This window comes from Leptonychotes weddellii, chromosome 10 (assembly GCF_054177405.1).
Source record: "Leptonychotes weddellii isolate Sample4059 chromosome 10, ASM5417740v2, whole genome shotgun sequence".
Lineage (NCBI taxonomy): Eukaryota > Metazoa > Chordata > Mammalia > Carnivora > Phocidae > Leptonychotes > Leptonychotes weddellii.
The window spans coordinates 21,811,926-21,838,626 of record NC_138378.1 but is presented as its reverse complement, the minus strand read 5'-3'; the positions used below and the strand labels follow the sequence as shown (position 1 = coordinate 21,838,626).

The window sequence follows — 26,701 nt, the reverse complement described above, 5'->3', positions numbered from 1 at the left end:
TATTGATTCAAATATTTATTGAATACCTACTATGGACCAGGAACTATGCTAGAGGCTGGGGATAAAGCCCCTGTCCTAGAGGAGCTAATGTCTTAGTTGGAGGGGATATTATATATATTTTATACTCCCAACCCAGTACTCATCCCTAGGGATAGAAAGGGAATTAGTTATAATCCCTGTTCAGGGAGCTTCCTTGGGGGTGGGAGGCAGTTTCACACATGGGGATGGTAAGCACAATCATGTTTTGGGTGTAGGGACACTCTGCCCACAGAGATGTCCTATGGCCAGCTCAAGGTCCAGCTGCCCCATCACAAATCTTGGGACATCTTCACCACTTCTCTGAGACCAGGCCAGGTTTGCTCAGGGACCTTCAGCAGGTGCTGCCACCAAAGGGAGTTGGGGCAGAATGAAGATATGGATGCCATCCTCTTCCCATCAGGATCTAAACTCAATTCCCATCCTGGGCCCACGCCTGCCCTGCCTGTAGCACTCCCCCACTCAGCCATTCCATCACTCCTTGCTGCTTCAGGCTTCCCTATCCCTGGTCCCGCCCACATAGGTCCTTGTTTTAGATGTTTCCTCTGTGGCCTCGGAACCTCTTTTTCTATACAAAGCACACTTCTTGACCTTCCCAGAATGTTTCCTTTCAGGGCCATTGTACTAGAGTAAAAGGGGGGCCCTGACTTGAGGTTGACTTTACTTGGAGGAAGGATACTTTGTAAAATTTGTCCAGAGAGATATCCTAATTTTCACAGAGGTCCTTATAGCAGCCTTATTTCCCCTCCTGAGCCTTCAGAAAGGGTACCACATCCCCTTAAGTCGTCTCAAGCAGAGGGCTCTCATTTCCTGTCAACTCCATGCATCTCAGAACCTTCTCCATTCCCTAGTGTTCCTTGCACATTGTTGCTTCAGTTGAACTGTCTGAACCTCTCTTTTCTCAGATGCAGAGTGGAGATAGTCAAAGTATTACCAAAGAATGCTCTTGGTTGCAAGTAGTAGAAAACTGGACCAATGGTAGGTTAGGGGACTTTGTCTTACAGGAAGTCTCAACACAGGGGGCTGCTTGGGTTGTTTCACTGGCTTAATGATGTCATGGCCAGAGTCTCTGTGATTCTGTTGTGGCCTCATGGAATATGTTGTTCCATGGATGACATCATGTCCATGTGCCAGGTAGAAAAAGAAAGTAAAGGAATGAAGGATGAGCAACCTGAGTCTGTTCTTGGAAAGCCAAGGTGTTCCCAGAAGTTTTACCCAGTGGGCAGTCTCTACTATCTCATTGGCCAGAACTTTACACAGTGCCCCCCTTACCTAGAAGGTAGCTAGAGAGGAGGATATTGATGAGGTCAGTCACTGGCCAACAGTATCCACACACACACACATCTACCTCTTGGGGGTGATATGAGGATTACAAGAGCACAGTGCCACCGGAATAGCTAAAATGTGAAAGGCTGACAATATCAAGTGTTGATGAGAATGTGGAGCAACTAGAACTCTCATACATTATTGGTAAGAGAATAAATTTGGTACAGCCCCTTTGGAAACTATTTGGCCATACATACTAAAGCTAAATCTACATCTCCCTTATAATTCAGCAACACCCCTAGGTTTATATGTCCAAGAGGAGTAAATAAATATGTCCAAAAGGCATATGCATGAGTGTTCATGGCAGCCTTCTTCTCTGAAAACAACCCTGATGCCTGTCAACAGCAAAACAGATCAATTGTGGACTATTCGTACAATGGGACACTGCATAACAAAAAAGGGGGGGGAGAAGAAGAGGAGAGGAAGAAATTCATACACACAACAGCATGGCTTGTCCAAAGTCATGCTGCAAAGATAGGATTCAAGCCCAGGTATGGTGACTCCAAATCCTGTGCTTCTTAGAGGAAACAGGATCTCCAACTGGTGGGAAGGTAAATTAGAAAAGCCTTCTTGAGGGAGGTTTGGCAGTGTCATTATTAAAAATATAATGGCATTTGACCAGCAAGTTCACCATCACAACCTGCCCTAGGAAATATGTCTTTGTGGAAAGAAGCATGTGCAAGGATGTTCACTTCAGCATTGTTTGTCATGGGGGAAAATAGAAAACAATCCAAATACCCACCAATAGGGTACTGAGGCGCATTGTTGCATTTGGAAAGGCTCTTAGAAGTGCAGAAGAGAAGTGTGGACTCTCAGTTCAAATCCTGTTTCATTCACTTGGTAATATATTTACCCTCTCTAGGCCTCACTTTCTTCACACTTATTTATTTATTTATTTATTTATATTTATTTTTTTAAAAGTAAGCTCTACGCCCATCGTGGGACTTGAACTCACAACCTTGAAATCAAGAATCACAGGCTCCACCAACTGAACTGGCCAGGTGCTCCACTTTTTTCACCTTTAAAATGGAAAGAATGCTAGTGATCAAAGGCTGTCCGGTTGAAATCAGATATGCACATGAAGCCTAGAGGGAGGATGGGGCCTGGTCCCTCGGAGGCACTTGGGCATATTTTCACAGCATACACAGTATGAGATCCTGGGCAGTTGTTAAAAAGAACTAGGTTTTGGGGGGAGGGGGGCTGCCTGGGTGGCTCAGTCAGTTAAGCTCTTGATCTCAGCTCATGTCTTGATCTCAGCTCAGGTCTTGATCTCAGGGTCCGGAGTTCAAGCCGCATTGGGTGGAGCCTACTTTAAAAAAAGAAAACAAGAGCTAGGAGGTGTGCCTGGCTGGTTCAGTTGAAGAACATGTGACTCTTGATCTCGGGGTCATGAGTTCAAGCCCCATGTTGTATATAGAGATTACATAAGTAAATAAGTATTTTAAAAATGTTTTAAAAAAATAAAAAGAACTAGGAAATCTCTATGTACTTGTATAGAAAAGTAATCTCTAAGTCCTAGGGTGAAGTAGGAAAAGCTAGTTGCAGAACAACATTTCTAGTTGCTCTTCCCCCTTGGAAAGGCAAGCATGTATTTTCCTATATGTTATGCCACAGATCCATAAAAAACAAGATCTAGCAGGATATGGACCACATGTATGACAGTGTTACCTCTGGGGCAAAGGCAGAATTACCCCTGGGCTCTGTCACTTACTAGTTATGTGATCTTGGGCAAGTTATAGTGCCTCTCTGTGCCTCAGTTGTCCCATCTTTAAAATGGGGGTACGCAAGTAGCTACCCGATAAATGGTTGTAAGGACTAAATGAATTAACACACACGAGGGCGCCTCGGTGGCTTAGTTGGTTAAGCGACTGCCTTCAGCTCAGGTCATGATCCTGGAGTCCTGGGATCGAGTCCTTCATTGGGCTCCCTGCTCAGCGGGGAGTCTGCTTCTCCCTCTGACCCTCCTTCCTCTCATGCTCTCTGTCTCTCATTCTGTCTCTCGCAAAAAAAAAAAAAAAAGAATTAACACACACGAATCACCTAGAACAGTGCCTGTAACACAGTGTAGAGAACTGTTAGCTATTACTCATGAAATTTTCTTTTTATTCTTTTGTGCTCTTTCACTCTGCTGAAAATTTCTCTGTCTTGGTCAGAAGTGGGGAACAGCTACCCCCTCACAGCTCCTTCAGAGTTTTATGTAGAGGAAAAGCTTGAGAAAGTTTGAAGGATTGTACTGGAGACACAGGATAAAGACAGGCCCGTGGGTGGTGACCAAGAGTGGGCCTGGGGGTGGGACAGTGGAGGAAGGGATGGACGCAGCTGGACCGGGTCTCCAGGAACAGGGCCTAAGGACTGCAATTCATCCAATTTAAGACCCATCGTTGTAATATGTACCATTATTTTGTGCAACACCATGTGCTTTTTACACACACCTCAACTATTACGTGCATCCCCATTTCAAAGATTAAAAGGCAAACAGATGTGCATTGTAGACTCATTAAAATATGGGTCCTTAAAGCACTGAAAAATTATAATGCCCTCACCCCCATTTTTTAACATCCTACTAAGCTGTAAGATAAGTAGAACAGGATTTTCCCTGTGATGATTACTTTGAAGTTTCGGGGTGGGGGGAATAGTAAATGTCAAATTCTTTCCTTAAACCATATCTCGTCTTCTTTGTTCCCCTGCATGGGCTGAGTCAGCCTGTTGGGTGACCCAGGCCTGCCCTGGGGGAGGGGGGGAAGCCACACAACCAAGTTCTTTGAGCCTCTCCCCTGCCCTGAGGGCAGCAGTGGCTGGAAAACGGCCCGGCTTTATGGGGGAACAATGGTGCCAGCCAGCTGTGGGTGAAGCAGGGCTGAGCAGCCTGGCCTAGCCTGGCCCGGCTCCCAAAAAGTGACCCTTGTACCTCAGGGGTCCACTCCACTGGGGCAAAAGGTTTGAGAGATCCAGGCAAAGAGGAGAGGGGATCGCCTCAACATCCCTGGTGAATAGCTCTGTGCATGAAATCCCGGAATCTCTTAGCCAGGGGCCTGCAGGGCCGGTGGGATTCAACAGTCCCATTGTACAGATAGGAAATCAAAGACCTCAAAGGGGCTGAAACTTACTCCGGGTCACACACTAAGTCAGAGGCAGAGCCGGAGCCAGGACCCAGGTTCCCTCTGACTCACCAAGTGCACTGTCAAGCGATGATTTGTGCAATCCTTTATAAACATGCCCAGGTCACGTGGTTTTGATGAAGTGACTGACACTTCAGACACAGTGTCTGGCCCACACGATCTCTGGAATGAGATCTGCACGACCTGAAGTATGAGCATCTCCAGGACAGGGGAGATCTGTGGGCACCTGCCTGTTCCCACTCCTTCCAGCCAATCTGTACTGTGACATAGTAACTGCTTGGGTTCAAAGCCCACCCCTAATACCTCCCCTGTGCATGATCCTGGGTAAATTACTTTGTCACTGCGGTAGCTAGCCTCCATGATGGCCCCCAGTGGTTTTCACCACCTGGTCTTCCTACTCTTGTATAGTCGGTCCCCTCCTACAGTGATTAGAGCTGACCTGTGCAACCACTAAGATACTATAGAAATGACAGTGTGGCTTCAGAGGCTAAGCCAGAAAATGCATTTTGGCTTCCACTTTGCTCTCTTGGATCAGTTGCTCTAGGAGAAGTCAGCTGCCATGTTCTAAGCGCACTCAAGCAGCCCCGTGGCAAGATCCACATGGCAAGTAACTGATACAACTAACAACCGATTTGCCAGACCTGTTCGGGGGCCACCTTGGAACTGGATCCTCCAGCCCTGGTGAAGCTTGAAGATGACTGCAGCCCTGGTTGACAGCTTGACTGGAGTCTCATGGGGTGCCCCAGGCTAGAATCACCCCATTAATCTGCTCTTAAATTCCTGACCCACAGAGAATGCTTGAGATAATAAATGATTATTGTGGTTTTCAGCTGTTAAGCTTCAGAATAATCTGTTATGCAGCAATAGATAATGACTATAGTCAGTCATCCTCAGCCTCCCTTTCCTTACCTTTGAAATGGAGATGAAGAAACACCTGCTCCAGAGAATCACAGGGAGGATTCAGTAGAATGATGCCTGGGAAGGGTCTGGCTCCTGGCGAACGCTCATGGAGAGGAGCCAACATTGCTGTATTATTTTAGTCTTTATTCTTTGAGAGCAGAGGTGAATACTGTGTGAGGAAGGGCCAGGAGGGAGGATGACATAGCAACACCCGGTATCTTCTCTATCTTCCTGGCCTCTCAGTTCTGACTCTCTACTTGCCTACCCTCTCAGGGGACAGAAGTCCTACGGGAACCTCAGTCTCCTTAGGAGGCAGGGTGGGACTGGGCCAATCCTCCTCGGAGCATTCACCTGACCATCTCAGTCTCTGGCATCCTCACCCCTGCAGCTGATCTAGTGATTTCTTGCTCATCTGCCAGGCGGCCCGATGCACAGAATTCGCTTCATCTTAGCACTTTGCAGGGATGTTCCCTTACCCCTGGCGGCCACACAGCTAAGGACTGCTTTGCTCCTTATTCTGTCTCTGAGAACTGAGTTTAAATGTTAACTCTGCTCCTGATTTGCCTTTTGTCAAGTCACTCAACCTCTTGAGCCCCATTTCCTCATCTGCCAACCAGAGATAGTGAATTTCGCCTCAGGGTTGTTGGGGGAAGAAAATGAAGCAAGACAGTGAGCTAGGAATGCTTTGTTAGGTGGAAATAATAAACTGTAAATGCCCCCAAGCCTGTCCCCAGCTCCCTGCTCTGCCCCATCCTCCCAACGGCCACACTGAATTCTCACAGGCAGCCTCTGCCTCTTTTTGGGCTTGAGACCAACCTTACTTTTTAATCAGGGGACTATATTTTGTTTTTTTTTAAGTTTTTATTTATTTATCTGTTAGAGACAGGGAGAGAGAGAGAGCACAAGCAGGGGGAGTGGCAGGCAGAGGGAGAAGCAGGCTACCCGCTGAGCAAGTAGCCCGATGCGGGGCTCAATCTCAGTACCCTGGGATCATGACCTGAGCTGAAGGCAGACACTTAACGACTGAGTCACCCAGGTGCCCCGAGATTTGATTTCTTTAATCAGGGGCTCAGCTGTAAGTTGAAAATGTGCTCTAGTACCATGTTTCCTATGCCAAAGACCCGGTTCAAAATAAACTATTTTTAAATCAAAATAATAAAATCACAGTATAGAATACTGACCTTAAATCTGGATGGGCACTGAAATCCCCCTGAGGAGTTCATGTTGACGCCAGAGATTTAAATTTAATTATCTAGGGTGTGGCTTGGACATTGGGATTTTTAAAAGCTCCCCTGCCTTACTCCCCTGAATGAAACAATTGTTTTCAAGATACCCCACACCAGGTAATGAAGGACAGTGATCCCCCAGAGCCTGGAAACAAATGAGGTGGGTCCTATGATTTCCCCAGATTACTGTCTTAAGAGGGAGTTTTCAGGGCATATGGTGCAGGGAGGGGGCACCCAGATGGAGCCCAGCAGCCACTTTGAGTTGGGGAGACAGAGAGCTGAGAGTCTGGGAAGACCAAAAAGAGTACCAAAGAGTAGAGAGAGAGAGAGAATTCTGGAGATCTACTCAAATATTCAGCTGAGTACTTACTAGCACGTGCATGTGAAGAAACTATCCAAGGACAAGGAAAGAACCAGACAAAAGGATTAGAGGGAACAGTGTTCAGTGCTCATGAAGGGCCAAGAATAGTGCCTAATTCCACCAGCCAGACTGGCAAGCCTCATGATTCATAGGGCATTGGGTGGAATACACACATGGGTATTGCCTCAGCAGTGGAGAAAAGCTGGGCCTAGACTAAGCCCTGCTTTGGTCCCACCTATCTTAAAAGCAAGACCCAAAAGGATCAAACTGTTTCCAAATTAAGTGCATCCCAGAACAAAGTGTAAGAATACTCAGAGAATTACAAAAATATCCTGCAGCCAACAGGTTAACATTCATGGTATGTGGCATCCAATAAAAACATTTACCAGTCATGCAAAGCAGGAAATAATGAGAAGAAAGAGGAATTAAAACTGACCCAGAACTGACAAAATTAGCAGAGAAGATATTAAGACAGCTATTATAACTGTACATGTCCAAAAAGTTAAGCAGACACATGGAAGACATAAAAAAGAAATCAAGCATCTAGAAATGAGTGAGATGTTATTTATTTATTTATTTATTTATTTATTTATTACTGGGCTGCCTATTTTTAATTTATTTCTTTTAAGACCACCTCCTTGCAATTTCCAAAGAGAAAATACAAAACAAGAAACAGACTTTGTTTCAGATACATAACCAGTGTGCTGGAGTTTAAAGCATTACTGATAACATTGTTACAGAAGAATGTCAGTTTACTCCAGGGCATTTCAGTATTCCTGAGGAATAAACATGATTTCTCTTTTCCTCCCACTGGGGTATTCTCAGGTATAAGTCACTGCCCGGGCTCTTTGACATATTTTCCATGTAGAAGATGCGGAGCCTGGAAATCATGCTGACAGTTGGAGTAGGCCATTCCCAATCCCATGCCAGAATTAAAGGCTAATGGCCACATTCTTCTTTTAAAGAAGGTAAGTGAGAAAACAAGTCCTACTCAGAAACTAGTCCCGATTTTCACGGACCCCATCCACCATGCACTGGTCCCACTTCCTGCCCAGCTCTGAATCCCAAGGGTTCCCCACCCACAGCTCCCGCTTTCCTTAAGGTGGGGGCGGGGGGTTGCCCTGCTCCTGAGATGAGTGAGATTTTAAAATATACTGAATGAGGGGTGCCTGGCTGACTCACTCTTTGCAGCATGCAACTCTTGGTCTTGGGGTTGTGAGTTTGAGCCCCACATTGGGTGTAGTGATTACTTAAAGATAAAAAAAAATTTTTTTTTAATAAAATAAAAATAGGGGCGCCTGGGTGGCTCAGTTGGTTAAGCGACTGCCTTCGGCTCAGGTCATGATCCTGGAGTCCCGGGATCGAGTCCCGCATCGGGCTCCCTGCTCAGCAGGGAGTCTGCTTCTCCCTCTGACCCTCCCCCCTCTCACGCTCTCTCTCTCATTCTCTCTCTCAAATAAATAAAAAAATCTTTAAAAAAAAATAATAATAAAATAAAATAAAAATAAAATGCACTGGATGGGATTAACAGCATATTAGACATTACGGTACAGAATAAAAGATTAGTAAACTTGAAGATATAGCTATAGAAAATATCCAAAATGAAACAGAAGAAAAGAGAATGTCAAAATAATGAACAGAGCATTAGTGAGCTGTGAGACAACTTTAAGCAGTCTAATACATATGTAGTTAGAACCTCTGAAGGTGATGAGGGTGGGATAGAAAAATTATTTAAGGTAATAATGGTTGGGGTGCCTGGATGGCTCAGTCGGTTGAGCATCTAACTTTTGGTTTCAGCTTGGGTCGTGATCTCAGGGTCATGGGATCAAGCCCCATGTCAGGCTCCACGCTCAGTAGGGAGTCTGCTTGGGATTCTTTCCCTCTCCCTTTCCCCTCTGCCCCTCACCCAGATATCTCTCTCTCTCTCTCAAATAAATAAATAAATCTTAAAAAAAAGGAAGCAGTGGGATCACCTGGGTGGCTCAGTTGTTAAGTGTCTGCCTTCGGCTCAGGTCATGATCGCAGGGTGCTGAGATTGAGCCCTGCAACAGGCTCCCTGCTCAGCAGGAAGCCTCCTTCTCCCTCTCCCACTCCCCCTGCTTGTGTTCCTTCTCTCACTTTGTCTCTCTCTGTCAAATAAATAAATAAAATCTTTTAAAAAAAATTTAGGGGCACCTGGGTGGCTCAGTTGGTTAAGCGACTACCTTCAGCTCAGGTCATAATCCTGGAGTCCCGGGATCGAGTTCCGCAGCAGGCTCCCTGCTGAGCAGGGAGTCTGCTTCTCCCTCTGACCCTCCCCCCCTCATGCTCTCTCTCTCTATCTCATTCTCTCTCTCTCAAATAAGTAAAATCTTTAAAAAATTTAAAAATGAAGCAATAATGGCTAAAAAATTTCCAAATATGATGACATAATTGTCTATGTAGAAGAAAAACCCCAGTGGAATCTACTTTTTGAAAAAACTACTAGAACTAATAAAAAGATCAATATACAAAAATAAATTGTATTTCTCTATACTAGAAATGAATAATTGAAATTGGAACAAGAATACTATTTATAGGGGCACCTGGGTAGCTCAGTTGGTTAAGCATCCAACTCTTGATTTCAGCTCAGGTCATGATCTCAGGGTCATGAGATCGAGCCCCATGTCCAACTCCACACTGGGCGTGGAGCCTGCTTAAGATTCTCTCTCTCCCTCTCCCTCTGCCCCTCTACTTGCCACTCCCCATTCCCCATGCTCTCCCTCTCTCTGAAGAAAAAACATATATATATATTATTTGTAGTAGCATCCAAAACTATGAAATACTTAGGGATAAGTATGGTAAAGAATATGAAATATCTCTCTACTCTGAAAACTACACAACATTGCTGAGAGACTAAAAAAGACTTAAATAAATTGAGAAATATACTGTGTTATGGGTCAGAAGACTTAATTCTCCCCAAATTGACCTATAAATTCAATGCAATCCCAATTAAAAATTCCAGTGGGCTTTTTGTAGAAATTGACAAGCTGGTTCTAAAATTCATATGGAAATGCAAGAGCCTAGGATAGTCAAAACCTGATTTTAAGACTATATAAAACTATAGTAGTCATGACAATATGGTCTTGGCAGAAAGATTGAGAAACAGTAGTGGAACAGAACAGATTTGAGAAACACATCCACGGAGTATATGGACAACTGATTTTCTACAAAGATTCTAAGGCAAGGATAACCTTTTCTACAACCAGTGTTGAAACAACTGGTTATCCCTATGCAAAAGAAAAATATAATAAAATGTAAAAAGAATTTTGATTCATACCTTGCACTATCTACAAAAATTAACTCAAATTGTAGTCCTAAATGTAAAACTGAAAACTTTATGACAGTGGGTTAACCAAAGTTTTCTTAGATACAATACCAAAAGCACAATCCATAAAAGAACAAATTGATAAAATGAATTTCATGGAAATAAAAAACTTCTGCTTTTCAAAAGGCACTGTTAGAAGAATGAAAAGACAAGTCACAGACTAAGAGAAAAATATTTGTAAATCATAAAAAATAAAGTACCAGAATATATAAACAACTCTCAAGACTCATGAAGAGAACAAACAACCCAAGAATGAACAAACAATTTGAATAGACACTTCACCAAAGACGAGATATGGTTGGTAAATAAGTGCATGAAAAGATGCTCAACATAATTAGTTATTAGGGAAATGCAACTTAAAACTGCAATTAGAAACCACTACACACCTATTATGGGGTGCCTGGCTGGCTCTGTTAGAGGACATGCAACTCTTGATCTGGGGGTCATGAGTTTGAGCCCCGTGTTGGATGTAGAGATTACTTAAATAAATAAAACTTAGAAAAAAAAGTTAAAAAAAGAGAAACCTCTATACACCTATTAGAATGGCTAAGATTAGTAAAGCTGACCACAGCAAGTGTTGGAGGAGCTGGAACTCTTTTACGCTGCTGGTTGGGAATATAAAATTGTACAATGATTTTGGAAATTAATTCAGCAGTTTCTTAAAAAGTTAAAAGTACATTTACCTTTTATATAGAAATTTCATTCCTAGACATGTAGCCAGGAGAAATGAAAGCATATGTCCATACAAAGATTCGTATATGAATGTTCACAACAGCTTTATTACAGTGAGTACATATTCCAAAAACTGGACACAATCCAATGGTCCATCAACTGGTGAATGGATAGACAAATGGTGGTATATCCATTCAATGGTATACTGCTCATCAATAAAAAGAAATGAACTGTTGATACATGCTACAGTATGGATGAAGCTCAGGATAATTGTGCTGAGTAAAGAAACCAGACACAAAAGAGTACATACTGTGTGATTTCATTTATATAAAATTCTAAAAAATCTAAACTGATCTATGGTGATAGACAGCAGATCAGTGATCTCCTGGGACACGGCAGAAGGAAGGGATTGTAAAGGAACATGAGGAAACTTTGGGAAGTGATGGATATATTTGGTTTCATGGGTCTTTACATATGTCAAAGTTTATCAAATTGCACACTTTAAATATGAACAGTTTATTTTGTCATTTCCTTCTTAATACAGCTGTTTGTAGGGGCGCCTGGGTGGCTCAGTCGTTAAGTGTCTGCCTTCGGCTCAGGTCATGATCTCAGGGTCCTGGGATCAAGCCCCGCAACGGGCTCCCTGCTCCTCGGGAAGCCTGCTTCTCCCTCTCCCACTCCCCCTGCTTGTGTTCTCTCTCTCTGTCAAATAAATAAATAAAATCTTGGGGCGCCTGGGTGGCTCAGTTGGTTAAGCGGCTGCCTTCGGCTCAGGTAGTGATCCCAAGGTTCTGGGATCGAGCCCCACATTGGGCTCCCTGCTCGGCAGGAAGCCTGCTTCTCCCTCTCCCTCTGCCTGCCTCTCTACCTACTTGTGCTCTCTATCTCTCTGTCAAATAAATGAAATCTTTAAAAATAAATACATAAATAAATAAAATCTTTTTTTAAAAAAATAAAATAAAGCTGTTTGTAAAAATTTCCCAAGTGATTCTAAGACCCAGCATAGATTTAGAATACTGTTACAGAACATTTAAAGCTTAAAAGAAACCCCACAATTCCATACAATCCCAACAAATTTATTGTTGGTATTCTGATGGATCATCTAATCTTGTCTTCAAATTTGTATACATTTACTTATGACAAGTTCTTTTTTTTTTAATCAGAAGAGTAATATATGCCCAATGAAATCTGGAAAAATATAGAAAGTAGAAAGAAGAGAAAAGATCACCCATAATCACAGTACTCAAATATAACCACTGGTGACATTTTTAGTATATTTTCTCCCAGGCTCAGAGGAAAGGTCTCAGCTGTAGAAACAAAATTTGGAGGGGAGCCTGGCTGGCTCAGTTAGCAGAGCATACAACCCTTGATCTTGGGGTTGTAAGTTTGAGTCCCACACTGGGTGTAGAGATTACTTATAAATAAAATATTTTAAGAATAAATAAATAAAATTTGCAGTCACTGGCACAGGGATGGTAATTTTGATTTTGACTTTTTAAAATAAATTTTAGGGGTGCTTGGGTGGCTCAGTCAGTTAAGCCTCTGACCCTTGATTTCAGCTCAGGTTCATGATCTCAGTGTCGTGGGATAGAGCCCAAGTTGGGCTCTGCATTCATCAGGGAGTCTGCTTAAAATTCTCTCTCTCTCTCTCTGCCCCCTGCCCCGGCTCACACTCTCTCTCTCTTTATTATTTATAAATGAATAAATAAATAAAACCATTATTTAAAAAAAAGGACATCTGATTATGGAGTAGAAATCCAATATTAGGGAATTATTTATTCATTTTCCTATGTGCGATAATGATTTGGTTAGGAAGGACACATCCTTTTTGGGGCATGCATGCTGAAGTATATGTACTGCTGAAGTGTCATGATGTCTAACACTTATTTTCAAAAGGTTTAGGAAAAAAACAACAAAAAAAGTACACACATGCCTATGTGTAGGTAAAGCAAATATGGGAAATGTTAGCAGTTATTAAATCTGAGTATTTGGTTGATCATTGTATTATTCTTTCAATTTTTCTATATATTTGAACATTTTCATAATTAAAATTTTATTTATTGGGTGCCTGGGTGGCTCAGTTGGTTAAGCGACTGCCTTCGGCTCAGGTCATGATCCTGGAGTCCCGGGATCGAGTCCTACATCAGGCTCCTTGCTCAGCAGGGGGTCTGCTTCTCCCTCTGCCCTCTTCCCTCTCGTGCTCTCTGTCTCTCATTCTCTCTCTCTCTCAAATAAATAAATAAAATCTTTAAAAAAAAAAAATTTATTTATTTATTTATTTAAGAGGGGGGAGGGGGAGGGGTAGAGGGAGAGAATCTCAAGCAGACTCCCTGCTGAGCACTGAGCCCCATGCAGGGCTTGATCTCATGACCCTGAGATCATAACTGGAGCTGAAACCAAGACTAAGATACTTAACCGACTGAGCCACACAGGCAGCCCCCTAATCAGATAATCAAAATTGCCCATTTTATAGCTTTTTTTTTTAACAAGAATCCACCTACGTTTCACATAAAGTGTTTTGGTCTTACAGCTCTTCAGTCTCCTCTAACCTAGAACAGCAGTGCCCCCTCCCTCCTACTTTCCATGGCATTGATGTTTTGAAGTAACAAGGCCAACTGTCTTGAGTAATGTCTTACATTCTGTCATTGTCTAATTGCTTGTGGTGTTATTTAACTTACTCCTCTGTCTTGTGTATTTCCTATAAATTGGAAACTAGGTCTCAAGTCCTCATTATATTTGGGATAAATATTTTGGGGCAAAATACAGAGCTTCATAGGTCATGTTGGGGTACCTCACCTTGTATCATTTCTATAGACACATCATGTCAGGGGTCTCTCTGTAAATAATGCTGATGTTGATCAACCGGTGAAGGGGTGACAGATAGCCAGCTCTCACTATTGGAAAAAAGATCTGTTTCTCCTTTGCAATTAACAAATAATCTGTGGGGTGATACATTGTCACAGTGGAAATATCCTATTGTCAAATAGCTAAAATCTAAGTTTTAGCAGGCATTGATGATCTTTCATCAATTATTTCACTGGGGGTTGCAAAATGGTAATTTAAAAAAAATTTTTTTAGGGACGCCTGGGTGGCTCAGTCGGTTGAGCGTCTGCCTTCATCTCCAGTCATGATCCCAGGGGTCGAGTCCTGCATCGGACTCCTTGCTCAGTGGGGAGCTTGCTTCTCCCTCTCCCTCTGCTGCTCCCTCTGCTTGTGCGCACCCTCTCTCTCTCTGTGTCAAATGGGTGAATAAAATCTTAAAATCTTTAAAAAATTTTTTTTTTCTATCATTCTTTCTGTGTTTACTAGCATCACTCTTTGGTAAAGAAGAGTTTTCTTTCTCTTGAGGATGAATTACAGGTCCTACTAGAAAGATGGGTTAAACACTTAACTCCTTCTAATAACCAATAATCAGAGTAAAGAGCCACTATAATAGTCATCTCCAACAATGGCAAATAACTTTCTCTCTCTCTCTCATTTTATAAACCCATAGATTTTTATTTATTCAATGTTTTATCATTAATTACATTCTTTTTTTTTTTTTAAAGATTTTATTTATTTATTTGACAGAGAGAGACACAGTGAGAGAGGGAACACAAGCAGGGGGAGTGGGAGAGGCAGGTTCCCCGCTGAGCAGGGAGCCTGATGCGGGGCTTGATCCCAGGACCCTGGGATCATGACCTGAGCCGAAGGCAGCCACTTAACAACTGAGCCATCCAGGCACCCCAGTTACATTCATTTTTTGTTGTTGATACTCAAATTGTCCCAAATTCAGGCAGTGAAAGCCTCTTCAGCTGCCTTTGTTTCTTATTGACATACCCTTATTAATCTTGAGTGCATCCCTATTTTTTGGCACAACAAAATGTTCTAGGCTCTACTTATACTTTCTCTGCCCAAGTACTAGAATCAGGGATTCCTCCAAAGAGCCCTGGCCAATTTTAATGAGAAAAGGTGGTTTTTTTAAAGATCTTTTTTTTTTTTTTTAAGATTTCATTTAGGCATGCCTGGGTGGCTCAGTCAGTTAACTGTCTGCCTTCGGCTGGGGCTGTGGTTCCGGGGTCCTGGGATGGAGCCCTGGATCAGGCTCCCTGCTCAGCAGGAGCCTGCTTCTCCCTCTCCCTCTGCCTGCAGCTCCCTCTGCTTGTGCTCTCTCTGTCAAATAAATAAATGAAATCTTTAAAAAAATAAAGATTTCATTTATTTATTTGAGAGAGAGAGAGAGTGCGAACACAAGCAGGGGTGGGGCAAGGAAGAGGGAGAGGGAGAAGCAGACTCCCCACTGAGCAAGGAGGCAGGGAGCCTCTGACGCAGGGCTGGATCCCAGGACCCTGGGATCATGACCCAAGCCAAAGGCAGACGCCTAATTGACTGAGCCACCCAGGTGCCCCTAAGATCTTATTTTTTTTTAAGTAATCTCTACACCCAATGTGGCGCTTGAACTGAAAACCGCAAGATCAAGCATCACATGCTCTACTGACTGTGCCAGCCAGGCTCCCCAGTGGGGAAAGGTACTTAAAGACTAAGATTTGGGTTTGGGTTCATTGCTACTGGCTTGTTATTACTTCCAAGCCCTCCTTTTCACTGGGTAAATCTAGGAATATATATGATCATGAGGTTATATTGTTATTTCCAATTTATAAGTGTTTTTCCAAAGTTCTTTGACTTTATATTGGGATCTTTTTTTCTCTTGTATAGAATATTTTTACTCTTGATAATCACATATTTACTTATTTGCTTTATTCTGTACTATACATATACTAGTTTCAAAATTACCATACCAATATTAATAGTAACAATAAAAACACCAGTTGAAGTTTTGGTCTTCAGAATACATCCCTTTAAGTGTATAGACTTCCTGTGTTCAAAGGTCATTCTATTGTTCCTTATTCATTTTAAGTCATGAGAATGAATTTTATCACTTAGATGGAGAAGAGAACTGGTCCCTGAGGAGAACAGTTGGTGGGAAGAAAAGCAGGAATTTGAGGTGTCACAGGGACTCAGGATAGTTTTTCACTACCATTGGAGGGCCCAAAATTGCATTGACAGCAGCTTAGAGCTCAAACATGACACAGACAGATAGATGCTACCAATAATAACAAAAAAACATATTTAGGGAATAGTTTTCTATATTCCAGTGTGAAATAGAAAAAATATATATGCATAAGTTCTAATATTTGGCCTTTAACCCTGGTTCCTAACACAGAGGTCCTAGACCCATTGGAATTTTCTGGGTGATAGGAGCATCTTTTATTCTAATGGTTCAACTCTTGGTGGGCTCCTGGATAGCTTCTGAAATGGAGGGTAGTCACCAGAAAGACCAAGCCATGATTAGAGGCTTGGAATTTGCAGCCCCATCCTCCAACCTCAGAGAATGAAGAGCTGGAGTTTGAGTTAATGATCAAGAATCATTAACTATGTGGTTAAGCCACTGCCTTCGGCTCAGGTCATGATCCTGGAGTCCCTGGATCGAGTCCCACATAGGGCTCCGTGCTCGGCAGGGAGTCTGCTTCTCCCTCTGACCCTCCCCCCTCTCATGTGCTCTCTCTCATTCTCTCTCTCTCTCAAATAAATAAATAAAATCTAAAAAAAAAAAAAAAGAATCATTAACTATGAAGGGGTGCCTGGCTGGCTCAGTCAGTGGAGCGTGCAACTCTTGATCTCAGGGTTGTAAATTTGAGCCTCATGTTGAGTGTAGAGATTACTTAAAAATACAATCTTTAAAAAAAAAAAAAAGAATCATTAATGATGTGATAAAGGCTCCATAAAAGTCCCCAAAGTTTGGGGTTTGGGGAGCTTCTGTGTTGGTAAGCACATCCACGTGCCAGGACAGTGGTGCACCCCAAGTCCATGGGACAGACCTTTCCAGACCTCACATTATGTGTATCTTCATCTGGTTGTTCATTTGTATCCTTTAAAATATCCTTGGTAATAAATCAGCAATAGTAAGTTCTGGGTTCTGTTCTCCTGGGTTCTGTCCATTCTAGCAAATTACCAAACCTGAGGAAACAGGGTCATGAGAACCTCCAGTTTGTAGCCAAGTGTGACAGAAGTTGTGGTAACCCGGGGACCCACTGCTTGTGATTGGTATCTGAAGTTAGGGGCAGTCTTCTGGGACTGAGCCCTTAACCTGTAGGAACTGTGCTAACTCCAGGCAGTTGGTGTCAGAATTGCTTGGTGTGGAAAACCCACACATGTAGTGTCAGAAGTGTTGTGAGTATGGCTGTTGTGGTGTGAGAGTAAAGGAAAATAGTGAGTTTTTCCTACACAGCCAGGCACTGTGTTTAGTGCTTTACACACTGTTACCCATTTAATCTTTGTAGTAAGCCTATGGGGTCGACGTTATTACCATGTCCATTCTCCACATGAGGAATTGAATTACAGAGAGATTGAACAACTCCCCCAAGACCACACAGCAAGCGAGGAGATCTGGTTTCTCACCCAGGCAGTCTGCCTCTAGAGCAAGCTCTTAATCATGAATGCCCAATGGATTTGGAAACACAGCAGTTGTCAGTCTCCTTAAGAAATGCAATTTCAGGGGTGCCTGGGTGGCTCACTCGGTTCAGTGTCTGCCTTGGGCTCAGGTTATGATCCCAGGGTCCTGGGCTTGAGCCCTACATTGGGTTCCCTGCTCAACTGAGAGGCTGCTTCTCCCTCCCCCTCTGCCTGCCACCCCTGCTCTTGTTCTCTCTCTCTGTCAAATAAATAAATAAAATATTTTTTTAAAAAAGAAACAATTTCATTGGAAAGAAGGGGAGAGAAGCTAGATTGGAGTACAGTAGAGTAGATGTGGAGGAAGAAAGCAGAGACACTGAACTGAGTCAGATTTTTGAAGAAGTCTGGCTGTGAAATGGAACAGAGGATAGAAACGCAGAGAAAGAGGATGTAGAATCAAAGGAGAGTTGCTTACTTATTTTTTGATATGGTAGGATCCAAAAGATATTCATTTGCTGATAGAATAAGCCAATAGAGAGGGCGAAATTAGTGAAGCAAGAGAGAGGGTAGAATTGAGAAGGTGAAAGTCATGGGACCCTGAGACCCAGAGCATCAACGGTGGAGATGGTTTTAGATAGGGTGAGAGATATCTCTTCAGGACAGAGGGGAAAGTAAGTGAGTTCTCTTGACTTCCATTTCTTCAAGAAGCTTGAGACAACATTGCCAGCTGAATGTGGAGAGAATTCTTGAGAGAGGTTTGAAGGAGAGGAGAATGTATGAAACAGTTGTCTGATAGAATGAGCCAAAAGAGTTATCTCGGTAAGGTTGAGACCCCACTGGGGTTTGTGTACTTGAATCAAAAGTAAAACAAAGCTAAGACATATCATTTTCTCCAGCTGTGTTCAACATGGCTGCCAGAGAAGGCAGATAAATGATGGGCTCATTCTGCGTTGGGAATTACCCACGAGAGGATGGGACAAGGATCCTTCATCCATCACAGTGATGGAGCAGGGAATCCAGGTGGACCAGGAGGCACATGGAAACAGAGGGGTGGGTGGGCAGTGTGTCAGGGCCAGTGGATTTGTGGTCTCACGGAGGTCAATGATATGTACAGAAGGAAAAATTCTTCCTCTTCCCTTCAAGGTCTTCCACCTGGACTAAGAATTACATTTACATTAGACAGATTAACAGAGAAAAAAGAAACAGTTTTATTATATGCACACAGAGGCCCGATGATGAAATTGAGACCTAAACAAATGACCATCATAGGCAGTTTTTACACAGTTTAGACAAAGAGACGATAAATTTGTGAGGAATTGACAGGATAAAGAAAATAGATGTTTGGAAGCTTTCATTAGTAAGGAATTTTTTAGAAGATTTTATTCATTTATTTGAGTGAGGGAAAGAGAGAGAGCACAAGCAGGGGAGGGGCAGAGGGAAAGGGGGACCAGGCTCCCTACTGAGCAGGGAGCCCAATGCGGGACTCAATCCCTGGACACTGGGATCGTGACCTGAGCCGAAGGAAGATGCTTAACAGACTGAGCCACCCAGGCACCCCATAATTAATAAGGAAATCTAAGTGGAATTTGTGCTGAGGTAGTAAATTAGTAAAAAATTAACAAGGTTTGTTTCTACAGCTTTCTCGGTTTTAAAGTTTCTCTCTCTGGTGATGAGGTATTTTTACTTCTTAGTACAGGGAGAGTATTTTTCATATGGGAGATTTGTTTCCTGATTTCAGCAGGACAGAGGAGGAAGTGTCCTTCCACCAGTTGCTTCCCAAATAGTTTCAATTCAGAATAATCAGGGTGTTATTGTGGTACATTTTGGGTGGTCTGCCATTGGCCCCTACAGATCAAAGGAGAGGAGGTGGTAAAAGGAAATCAAGGGTTCAGACTTGGCTTTCAGATATGACCTGGGAGACCAAGGTCATTGGAGGAGAGGAGACCAAGGAAAGCTCTGATGTTGAACCAATCATCCTAGAAGTATGTCAGGAATAGAGGGAAGAAGTAAAACAACCAGTTTTTCTTTTTCTTTTTTTTTAAAGATTTTATTTATTTATTTCACAGAGAGAAACACAGCGAGAGAGGGAACACAAGTAGGGGGAGTGGGAGAGGGAGAAGCAGGCTTCCCGCTGAGCAGGGAGCCCGACAAGGGGCTCGATCCCAGGACCCTGGGATCATGATCTGAGCCGAAGGCAGACGCCTAATGACTGAGCCACACAGGCGCCCCAAACAACCAGTTTTTCTACAGGGGAGGAAATGGAGGTGAGAGGTGTTGAGGAACATTCTTAAGATCACACAGTGATGTTGGCAGGGGAGCTGGGATTTGAGGCCACCCTCTACCTAACCCTGGAGCCTGGGTCACACCTCTACTCTGCTCAATCAGTGAGTTCAGCCTGTGAGGCTAGGGCCCTGAGGGCTTCTGTCTCCTCTCCTGCAGGGCTAGCCTTTGCCAGGCCACCTCCTGCCAACCGTCAGCATGGGTTACCCCAGCCACCTGCCCCCATCTTCTCTGAATTCTGCATTCTGTTCACTGTCATGGACTTTTTCTCCTCCCCTTTAGCTGATTTGTCTCCAGAACCTGTTCTACCCTGGAGGCTGCGTCAATAGCTCCAGATCATGCTGTTCATGACACAGCCTGTCCCATGGCCAGGCCTTCTTCTGACATGGACTGTGAGGGAAATGATAGTCATAAAGCAAATAACAGCACCTGCTTCTGTGAACCCTCACAAGCACCCACTCTACACCAGACTTGATATCTGTCCCCTCTTATTTGATCCTCATGACATCTGGTTATACCCATTTTACAGATGAGAACACAAAGGCTCAGAGAGATAAAGTCACTTGTCTGTGACCCCACAGCCAGGAAGTTGCAGAGCTGGAGTTAATCCTGAAAATGTTTAGCTCTCAAAGTCCTTGTCCTTTGCAAATTCTGAAAAAAAAAAAAAAATTAAATTAAATAATGGGCATAATAGCATTTGTTCCAGTATAACACATTTTTATTAAAATAACTTTTCAAAAGAATTGCATGTTTCCTGACCTCCATCTGCCAGAGCATGCTGGCATTCCCTGTCAAATCTCCTTCAAGAATTCTTTAGAATTCTCTGGGGGTGTCTTTCCTGTGTTCCAAAACAGATCCTGTTGGCTGCCATGTGACCTTACCATTGCTCACCCTAATTGAGTAGGTACTTAGAGTGTGCCTGGCATCTGGCCTAGCATTCTATGCACATGATTTCATATACATGTCCACACACCCCTAATATACCTACATAAAATATAAACAAATTATATATATAAATATAAAAAATACTGTTTCTCCCTCACAAATGAGGCACAGAAAAGTAAGGTGGGTAGCTACTGGTCGCATCCAGACCTCAGGGTTGGAAAAACAAGCTGTAGTGTCCATCCCCGCAGTAGTGATCCTGGCATCTTTCCCGGCCTGAATTCTCAGTGTGATATGGGGAGTTGTTCCTAACTGTACACAGTCCCCAGGCCTGGTGCTCTGGCTTTCATGGACATTCTATGGGCCACCCAACATCCTTTATTGAATTTCTTTCCTACTCAAACTGAAGAGAGTTGGTTTCTTTTATTTGCAACTAAGCTTTTTTTTTTTTTTTTTTAAAGATTTTATTTATTCATCTGGGGGAGAGAGAGACAGACAGACAGACAGAGCACAAGCAGGGGGAGAGGCAGAGAGAGAGGGAGAAGCAGACTCCCCACTGAGCCGGGAGCCCGACATGGAGCTCTATCCCAGGACCTGGTGATCATGACCTGAGCCAAAGGCAGACACCTAACCATCTGAGCCACCCAGGCGCCCCTGCAACTAAGCTTTCTGATTGATATGTTCCATAGCAACTCTATCAGGTATGTGTGTTTTTTGTATTAAAAGTATTTTTGAGTTATTTAATTAATGTTTTAAAGTAATAATATAGGTGCTTGTGAATCCACCATCCCAAAATAAAATGCAGAACCTCACAGTAACCTGTGTCTGTCTGTCCTCCTCCCCACCCAACCCTTTACCCGACCACAGTGACCATCCTCCTGAACCCTGTGTTCATCATTCCCTCTCTTTTTATTTTAAAAAAATTCTATTGAATTGTAACATATATACAGTAAAGTACACAAATATCAAGTGCACAATTCAAATTTATATGTCTGTATAGGTTTTTGTATAACTAGATCAATATACAGAATATTACCCATGTCCCAGAAGGCTCCTTCATGACCCCTCCCATCTAATTCCTGATGCTCCAGAGAAACCAGTATTCTTACCCCTATTACCTTATATTTGTTTTGTCTGTTCTTAAACATTAAAAGAAAAAGTATACTTTTTATGGGTGTAAATTCTTTTTTTGTCTAGCTTCTTTCATTCTTCATTATGTTTGTGCAAATCATCTATGTTTTCACGTGTAGTGGTAGTTTGTACTTTTTATTGTTATATGTATTCCATTGTATGAACATGCCATAATTTATTCATTCTCCTATTGAAAACATTTGGGTTGTTCTCTTACTTTCCTTTGCATATTGCTTTATTTCATCTATATGTATTTCTAAAAGTGTCATCTCCATGTTTACAACTGTGGAAACTGAGGCTCAGAGAAGTTAGGTCACTTGCCTGAAGTTGCACAGCAAATAAGCAGTAGAACCAGGATTGACTCCTAAGTTCTGCATCTCAGCTGCAGAGGAGTGGAATAAAGGCCCTTCCTCTTTTTACCCTCTGGGACTGGGGGATTGCCATGGGTGTCCAAACGACCCAGGTGGCCTGACCGTCCCTGGTGGCAGAGGATTGTGATGCAGCTTGGTGGCTGGCAGCTCTGTGTTTGTGACATGAGCTCATTCTTACCCTCTCAGGCAGCAACTGCAAGTTCCTGACAGCCCCTTTCCCAACCATGGTGTCAGGCAAGGTTTGGAAGGCTCAAGGTTCAGGGGCCCAGCCTCTGTCTTTCTCCAACCCTAGGTCAGGCAGAGTGGGCTGTGGAGTCACCAGGCAGGCAGGCTGAGGCTGGCCACCCTGATGCATGGCCTTGCGTTGGCTCCCAGCTGAACTCATCATCATCTGCCTTAGCAGTTTGTCCTCTTTTGTATATACTCTGTGATGTGACTTATTCTTATTTTCTTTAAATCAACTCCCTTTTCAAAAACAACTTTAGGGACATCTGGGTGGCTCAGTCAGTTGAGTGCCTAACTTTTGGTTTTGGCTGAGGTCATGACCTCGGGGTCATGGGGTCGATGCCCACCTCAGGCTTGGTGCTCAGCGGGGAGTCTGCTTGGGGTTCTCCCCCACTCTCCTCCCCCATATTCTCTCTCCTCTCTCTTTATCTCAAATAAATGGAAAAATCTTTAAAAAAAACTGTTCTTCAAATAAACACCAATTTTAGTTATTTTCAAAATTTGAATTTTTCAAATAGCCAATATAAGCATCTGAGACATTATTCAAAGAGTACGAACAGGTGTAGAAGGGAAAAGTTTTTCTCCTGCCCTTATCTCCCAGCCACCCAATTCCTTTAAGAGATGTCCACTTTATTAATTTCCTTTGTGTCTTCTAGAGATGATCTATGCATATATAAACAAATGGATAGTCTATTTACTTTTTTTTTTTTAAGATTTTTTTCTTTTTATTTATTTATTTATTTGAGAGAGAGAATGAGATAGAGCATGAGAGGGGGGAGGGTCAGAGGGAGAAGCAGACTCCCCGCCGAGCAGAGAGCCCGATGCGGGACTCGATCCCGGGACTCCAGGATCACGACCTGAGCCGAAGGCAGTCACCCAACCAACTGAGCCACCCAGGCGTCCCTAGTCTATTTACTTTTATTTTTTACCAAATGTTTAGACTTTATTTCCTAAATAAAATAAATTGGAGACTGTTTCATATCCGTGTATATAGATCTTCCTCACTTTTTTTTTTTTTTAAGGTTGCATAGTTTCCAGTACCAAGCTTTATCTCATCCCCTACTAATGGACATTGACCTTATTTCCAGTGTTTTCCTATTACAAACAATGTTATGATAAATAACCAGATTCATCTGCTATTTTGCTCTTTGCATATTTATCTGTAAATTCCTAGAGATGGAACTGCTGGAACAACTGGCATATGTGGGTTTTTTGCATTTTTTTTTTTTTTAGGGAGGGAAGAGATTGAGAGAGCGACTGCACATGTGTGCCTAGTAGGGGAGGAGGGGCAGAGAGAGAATCTTAAAGCAGGCTCCACCGTGGGCTTGCAGCCCGGGGTTGGGGAGGGGGTAGCCCTACTCGGGGCTAGACCTCACGACCCTGAGATCATCACCTGAGCATTGGAAGCTTAACCGACTGAGCCACCCAGAGGCCCCCACATAATGTATTTTTTAAAAAAAACTTTATAGAGGTATAATTAACATACCATAAAATTCACCCGTTTTAAAGGTACAATTCAGTGATTTGTAGCAAATTCATTGAGTTATGCAACTATCATCATAATCTATTTTTAGAATATTTTCAGTACTCCAATAAGATCCCTCATGGTCATTTGCAATTACTTTCCATTCCCATTCTCCGCCACGGGCAACCACTCATCTCTACACATTTCTGTCTCTACACTTTTGCCTTTTCTGGGCATTTCATATACTGAACATGGAATCATACAATATGTCATCTCTTGTGTCTGGGTTTTTTTATTTAGCTTAATGTTTCTGCGGTTCATTCATGACATAGCATGTATCGATAACTCATTCTGTTTTATTACTGAATAGTATTCCATTGTATGAATATAATACATTTTTTAATTTATTCACCAATTAATGGATATTTGAGTTGTTTCTTTTTATTTTCACTTTCTGGCTATTATGAATAATGTTGCTGTAAACATTTACATGCAGGTCATTGGTAGACATATATTTTCATTTCTCTTGGGTAGATACATAGAAGTGGAATTATTGGATCATGTGATAAATTTATATTCAACTTTTTAAGAAACCAAGAAACTGTTTTCCAAAGTGTCTGTACCATTTTATAGTCCTATCAGCAATGTATGAAACTTCCTGCTTCTCCACATTCTTGCCAATGTTTGTAATTGTCTGGTTTTTTTTTTTTATTATTATTATTATAACCATTCTAGTGGGTGTAAATGGCATGTCATTGTGGTTTTAATTTGCATTTCACTAATGACTAATGATGTTGGGAATCTGTTCATGTGCTTATTAGTCATTCCTGTACCTTCTTTGGTGAAATGGTAAAAATGCTCATTTTTTAAAATGGGTTGTCTTCTTATTGAGTTTTGAAAGTTCTTTGTATATTTTGGATACAAATCCTTTACAATATATGTGTTCTGAGCAAATATTTTCTCCCAGTCTGTGGCTTATCTTTCATTTTTTTCTTTTCTTTTTTTTTTTAAGACGTATTCACCCATTTTTATTTTTTAAGTAGGCTCCACACCCAATGTGGGGCTTGAATTCATGACCCTGAGATCAAGAGTCACATGCTCTACCGACGGAGCCAGCCAGGCACCCCTTTCATTTTCTTAATGGTGTCTTTAAAAAAAATTTATTGAAGCAAAAGTCACAAAACATAAAATCAACCATTTAATATTGAACAATTCTGGGCACCTGGCTGGCTCAGTTGAAAGAACATGCAACTCTTGATCTCAGGGTCTTGAGTTCAAATCCCGTGTGGGTGTAGAGAATATACACATACGTAAATCTTAAAAACAAAAATTGAACAATTCATTAATGGTGACTTTTGAAGAAAAAAATTGAATTTTGATGGTCTAATTTATTAAATTTTTTAAATAGATAATGCTTGTGTCATATCTAAGAACACTTTTCTAACCCAAGGTCTCAAAGATTTTTCTCCAGTGTCTCCTAAAAGTCTTATAGTTTGACTCTTCTCTTTAGGTTTCTGATCCAATTTAAGTTATTTTTTGTGTATGGTGTAAAATAGGGTCATAAGTCCATCTTTTTACATCTTAAATTTCAATAAATATGGCCAAATTGTCTTCCCACCACACACCTGGCATCACACCAATCAGCAGTGAGCATGGCTGTTTTCTCACACCCTTGCTAACACAACTGAGATATCAAACTTTTTGTTCTTGACCAATCTAATCATGAAAATATAGCATCTCATAGCTTTACTTGCTAAATTCCTACTTTAGCCACAACCTAAGCACTACTGTGAAATATATTGGCTCCATGTATTAGCTACCTATTGCTTCAGCATACATTACCATGAAACGCAGTGTGACTGGACCATTTAAACTTGCAGGACCTGCCCTTCCTTCCCTCCAACCTTAGAAGGTCCTCAAGGACTGAAAATAAAGTCACACTCCCTGTATATTTGATTGCGCCCCTTGCCACCTCAGAAGTTTACATAAATGGAGGCTGAGTTCTAAGATTCCCAGGATTGTTTCTGGTCTGACATCTTCCCAGCTTGCATAAGGTGACCTGGATGCTTGTTGCTTGACTCTGTCTTTGCCTGAGGAACTGCAGGCATGACTTAAATTTTTTTTAAAGAGATATGAATTCTGGTTTAGGACAGACATTTCCAGTACTATAGGCAAGAAATGATTCTGATCTGCAATCTGTAGAGATAGGGCAATGGGGCTTTACTGGGAGAAGGACAACCTTAGGTTTGAAAGCAAGAAAAGAGGGAACTGGGGATAATGAGCAGGAGTAGAAGCTCTGACATACTGTTTATTATCCAAGGGAGTTCTTCAGTCCTACAATTGCTCATCCAAATTTTAGTCCTCCCAAAAACTGCAGGAGGAGTTGCTCAGAGCTCCTTATGGCTATTTATTTTTGTGACTTTTTTTTTTTTCCTATTTCTATATTCAGTACAGAAAATCTGAAGGATACAGAGAAGCACAAAGTCTCTTTTTTTGCACTGATTCAAGAAGAGGGAGTTGTGAAGTAGGTGAAAAAGACAGTCCTAGGTTTAAATATCAGGTCTGTTTCTTACATTCTCTGAAGTTTGGCAAGTCACCCAACCCTTCTGACCTCTGTTTCCTCCTCTAGAAAAGTGGTACTCACAATGCCTCCTCCCTCATTGGGGATGAATATAGGCACATTTAGTTCAGGGCATACAGTGGGCACTCAGTGTGTCTCTGTCTCCTTCTTTCACAATTTATAAGAAATTTTCATTCAAGGATTTTCTGAGCATATTTAAGGTGTTATTACAGGCCAGAGGAAATATAGGGATGGATAAGACTGTGTCTTTGCCCTTGAAGAACTTATGGTTTGGGGAAGGAGAGATTAAATGGTCCAGTCAGCTGCCTTTTGATAAAATAGGCACGTGACTCCAATTTTCAGATGTCA

At 42.2% G+C, this 26,701-nt stretch overlaps 1 pseudogene; it reads right to left on the bottom strand.

Annotated features, from left to right (window-relative positions):
* Window positions 1–7,558: 7,558 nt before the first annotated feature.
* LOC115941365 (MICOS complex subunit Mic10 pseudogene) lies at window positions 7,559–21,986 on the bottom strand (annotated as a pseudogene).
* Window positions 21,987–26,701: the final 4,715 nt, after the last annotated feature.